The sequence below is a fragment of the Mauremys reevesii genome, linkage group 3 (genome assembly GCF_016161935.1).
Source record: "Mauremys reevesii isolate NIE-2019 linkage group 3, ASM1616193v1, whole genome shotgun sequence".
Lineage (NCBI taxonomy): Eukaryota > Metazoa > Chordata > Testudines > Geoemydidae > Mauremys > Mauremys reevesii.
This window is the reverse complement of record NC_052625.1, coordinates 124,412,467-124,418,274: the sequence shown is the minus strand read 5'-3', so window position 1 is coordinate 124,418,274 and position 5,808 is coordinate 124,412,467.

The window sequence follows — 5,808 nt, the reverse complement described above, 5'->3', positions numbered from 1 at the left end:
CAGGGCCAGGCTGGGCCCTATAAGAAGGCTGCAGGGCAGAGAGGAGCTGAGTCTCTCCCTGGAGGGCAAAGGGAGAAGAACTTGCTCTTAGAAGCACCTAGGACAGGACAGGACAGGACAGGACAGGACAGGACAGGACCAGTAGATGCTGGGAGTGCTCTAGGCTGACGAATGCCAGACTGGTGCCCTGACACAAAGGGGCAGAGAAGGTGTTGGGGCTACAGAGAAGTGGCCCAGGGAAGCAGGCAGTAGAGGAGAGTTGGAGGAGGGCAGTAAGTGGCTGCCGCTAGAGGGTCCCTCGGTTCGGGCCCAGAGTAGCAGGCGGGCCTGGGCCCTTCCCGTTTCCTCCAACTTGCCAGTGATGAGAGTGGCTAAGCCAGACTGCAGTTTGCCCTTGGAGGAAGGGGCTAGACTGAGGACTGCAGTGAGCCACTGAGACAACTGATAGAACCAGAAACTGCCAGTCCCCCGGAAGGTGGGGAGAGCCAGCGGAGTGGGCACAGCTGGAGGGCAGTGTCCAGAAGGGATGCTGCCGTCCAGGAGTGATGCGGGTCCGAGTGTGAGGACGATGGACACTGAGAAAGTAACGGAAGGCAAGACACCACTGGCGAAGGCATGCTGCTAAAAAAGCTAATTCCCTAAGCAACCAGCAGGAGGTGCCGCTGTGGTGAGTCCAACCCCGTTACATGCAGATAAAGTCTACCTTCATCCCTATCTGAGGTTTCTTATGAAAGTGGCCTCTTCTTTTCATATCAAGCATTTTACTTACCAACCTTCTTCTCAAAGCCCCACAGTGACAAGGGGGAGAAGTCACTGCACCCTCTAGATGGTAGAAAAACATTAGCATTTTATCTGGAACTGACTACATCGTTCAGATCTTCATCTTAATTATTTGTTGCAGATAGAATAAAGGGCAGCCTCATTTCCACACAGAGGATTTAGACAGAGAAATCTGGTCATATTTGCCTGTGCTACATTTGGCTAATATGGAGCTATTGAATATATTATTGAGGTCATTTGACTAGGCCTCTGTGGCATTTCTGTTTCCTATAGCCATATTAGATATCTGCAAAGTATCTACCTAGTTATTATGTCACACTACATAATCGCTCAACAATCTAGAGACTATGCTAAAGTTGGATGAAATAGGGATATGAGGGGTGAGGCTCAGCGGGGAGGGTCGGGGTATGAGGGTGTCTGGATGCATGGGGGATGGGCAGATGGGAAAGCAGCTCCCTGTACAGGGAACCCTCCTCCTGCAGCTGAGGAGCGATGGGTGCAGGAAGGGGTGGGGGAGTTTGCAGAGCTTCTTGCAGCTGTGGGAGAAATCTGTGGGTGGGTCTGATCTGGCCCCATATGTCGTGCAGGGGAAGAGAAAATCCCATTGTGCCTAGCTGAGACTAGCAGCTGAGCCTGGATAGGAGCTACCAGCTGGGTCTTCACCAGTCCTTCTCCCTGTCCCACAGTGATTTACCTCTCTGCTGTCTGCCCTGGACACCTGAAACATACTTTTGGGGAGAGTCACATGACTGCTCTTGTGGCTTCCCTTTGCTTCTCTGTCAGAAAGTTATTTTTTCTGCGGGGAAGCAAAGAAATCTATGTGGGACATAAATTCTGCACATGCTCAGTGGCACAGAATCCCCCTAGGAGTAATGTGCAATCACTTGAAGAAAAAAATGATTACTAGCCTTTCTGTAACTGTTGTTTTTTGAGATGTGTTGCACATGTCCATTCCATGTCTTGCCTTCCTTCCCCTCTCTGTCAGAGTCATTCCAGCAGGAAAGAACTGAAGTGGGTCTGGGGTGACTCAGTCCTTTATGCCTGTGTGATGTTTGTGAAACAGCAGTGGGTACTCGGGCTGCCCCAGAGGGCACTGCTAAGGATGAAAACTCTTTGTTCACTGGAGTGCACAAACATCTATGGTTAGTATTTTTTTTTAACAAAATTCTTACTATATTTCTGGCCAGCAACACAAAAATGGTTAAGTTCCTGATAAAAGGATTTTTCTGCTTGACTAAAATCATAGCTATAAAGCTGAAACAGTGCATGAAATGTAATCAGACTGGAAACTCCTGAAGGGATAGGTCTATACATACAACAACAGCATGAACTTATAATGGTCACAGAAGCACTTTCAAAGATTATCTATTGTAGTCTCAGCAATAAGTGATCTAGAAGACATTAAGATGGCCATTTTGGATTTAATCTTGAGTGGGAATTTCTTATGTTGGTTTCCATTAGGTCAGTCTGTGGCTTGATTCCTCTCTTTCCTCTCCTATTTTGCACATGTTCATCTAATTAACCTATCTCAAAGATGGAAGTGACTACAATTAATCACAACATTCTTGCATCCACACACCTTCCATTGCAGGACTGACAACTGAGGTATAGTTTCTTTCTTCACCACTAGGTAGGTTTAAGACTTTACATGAAGCTCATCTAGCTCTCCCAAAATCTGTCCAAACTTGCAAGCCTAAGGAGGGTTTAAGTTGCTGATATTTAAAAATTGTAATTGGACTGGTAGAGTATATGTTCCAGGACAATAGGTTTAAATTCCACTACTGTCTCCCATCTCAGCACCTACAGAATTTGACACCATCCCTGACTATTGTGTCTAGTGTGTAGCATGATGAGTAGGATTTAAGATTTCTATCTGGAACCGGCAGTGAAAAGGAGCACCTTTGCATTGACTATATTCATAACTTTTTAAATTAATTTCCATAAACCTTCTTAGGAGTTTTTGTTCAGAAGAATGTTCATGGAAAGCATGGACAATTTAGTTGACCAATCAGGAGCTGAACAGTGAATATCTTACCTATTAGTTGTGACTACTGTTTATCAAACAATTCATAGGCTGAAATGTTTGCATAAAAGTTTCATCAAATAATTCCCAGTAACAAATACATTTATAAAAATAGGATCCATTGGAGGATATTATACAAAGACAATAAATGAATATATTATTAGCTACAAGAATACTCAGCTCTATTCTCAACTTGTCCTCTGACACCACTTTGAGACTTTGTGCAGATGAGGCATTGAACTTCTGTTCCATTTATTAAAAGGTATAATATTAAATATATACTGTATCTCATTTGATGGTTGTGAGATCTAATGAATGTTTATAACATACAGTACTCTGAGATTTTTGGATGGAAGGAGCAATATAGTTGAATTTGTTATATTATTTCTATAAAAATAAATAATATTAATCTTTGACCTTCCTTCTACCCTATTCCAAGTTCATCTGCAAAACCCCAAAGAATATCAACAAATACCCTACACTAGGTCACAAAAACACATGAGAGAGTGTAACTCATAAATCCAGCCTCTAACATCTGAGTCTTTTTTTCAAGGTGACTGCTCTACTTGTGCCAGTCCCAATGGAACACTCCCGTTTGGTATCTCATCAGACTAGAACACTCAACAGCAACAAACCCCAGCCCCCGCTCTGACTGATTTGAGCCCAAAAGGTGACTGGTAACAAGGTCGTGAACTAATGCAAACAGGACTGGAGAGCTAAAACCTCTGGGGAATAGCTTCCTGCAGCTGTAGTTCTATCAAATGAAATCATGCTGCACTAGGTTAGGAATGTTGTTAGTGTAACGTTAAGAAAACACAGAAATGGAGAAAGATAGATGATCTACCACATAGGCTTTAATCAGCAACATCTTCTAGTCTTGGCCAACTTTTTCAATTTTTCATTTGATTGAGTGAAAAATTACAAGCTATTAAAGAAGTTTCTGAGTAAGATTCATGTATATTTTGTTCGAGGTTAGGTAATGCTTGTTAAAATGCATTCTTTATCTGACTCGAATGATGATCACTTCATATATCATAAAAATCTAAATTAATCTCCCATTATCTAGAACCTAATGTTATTTTTAGAAATTAGTATTGTTTTTAGTCAGAAATATATTTTCATGTTTCTGATATTTAATAAAAGGAAGCAAAATATAATCAAATGATAGTGAAATAAATAAAAAAGATAAATAGCTACTAACATTTATTTTTTTTAAAAAATCATACAAAATTAAAAAGGCTAACAAAAAGAGTAGGCAAGGGATATCAACACACTAAAATGTATATTAAAAAGAGAAAGTAGTCAGAAGAAAAAGGAATTAAATGTGAGTGTAAATAGAAATGCAATTAATAAACTATTACTCTTAATTTGTCCAGATTAAAAACAGAAGAGTCATGGACAAAAATAATATAAAATTTAATTAAAAATAAATGAAACAAGTTTTTAAAAGGGATACCAGAAAAAAATTGAAGGGCAATTTATAAACTAAATATTTGAAAACAAACATTCTGCTTGTCTAAAATGTTGTATCCACTTCTCCTGCCTTTTGTATGTGTTTGTCCTTTTAGGTCCCAGTTAAAATTTTCAAAAGTACTTGAGTGACAAGTCATTTTTGAAAATGAGACTTGGAACTCTAGGCTTAGATTTTTTAAAGGCAATTAGGTTCCTAAAGAAACAAATAGTTGCCTACTGGGATCTTCAAAGATGCCTATCTGATTTTTGTAGATACCTAATCACCTTTGAAAATCTGGACATAAGTCTGTGTCAGTTTTGAAAGTGGGACACTTGACTAGATTAATTCCTCTCTCTTTTCTTTCACTATCCAATAAGGGCATGGATCAAAGTTACAGGTGGTGGTTTTTCTGTACTGCTCTGAGAACTTCCTGCTTTGTGAATAGGCTGAATTCAGAGAGGAAAGATTTCATGTTTTCATATGTGGTTCCTGGTATCCCATCTCAAATCTGAGTCATTTTCTTTGACAAATAGGCGGATATCTGTTCACAGCAGGAGCTGTTGGGTTCAATTCACCGCTTGAAGTATCTCATCAAGGTGCTATGATGCTATAATGTTATGATGTAGAAGATGTGGTTTTCTTTGTTTATTCTATGGGCAAGGCAAGGGCTCACAAGAATTCATTGGGCCTACATTGCCAGCTTCCATGGTTTTATCATGAGTCTCAGAATCTTTGGTGCTTTTCTAAAGACTCCAGCTCCTGGAGTCAATTGATTATGTGAGAATCTCAGCTTTCATTTAAAAAAAAATCTCTGTTTCTGGACCTTATGGTTAGAAAGAAATGCTTTAAAACATGAACCCTAAATATTCAAGAAACAGAAGGCCAATAAAAATCCAACATGTATTTTAAAAAATCTTATGATTTTTAGGCCACTCTCATAAGTTTTTGTAGGCTTTTCTTGTGCTTTTTTTTGAATGTTTCGCATTGACAATACTGATCTTTGTGTCTGAGTTTAGAGAGTTCTCTCCCTCTGCCCCCCCCCCCGCCCCTTTTTGTCACAGGTCATCAGAGAATCATAAAGATAATGGAGAGTAGGGTGAGTCCATGTCTATGGTTAATGAGTGGTCATGGTGACTTACTATTGTCAGCCAGTAGTCTTAATGAGTTATCTACTGTCCTCTGTTAATGAACTGTAGAAAAAGGCCTCATGAGCAGACCTTATTTACAGAGACACAGTGATCGATAGACACGCTTACTTTGCCAAGGTGACCAATTTTGGCTGTTTTGGGTTAAAATTCACTTAAGACTTGGAGCAGGGGAATGAAATGCTCTTATCCATATTGTATGACTAAAAGGCAGCAGACCTGAACTTAATATGGCCTGACTGAGGGGTACCATAACTTGAACACTAAGCAGGGGGTAGGGAGTCACATCTAAGTGAACGTCACAGACCATGGCAACAGGTTTCCTTCCTGGTGGTGTGGAGTCTGATTAAGGGTTCTAGATTCTATTTGACCCTTCTCATCCAGAGTTTAAAGGCGGAGCTGACTAG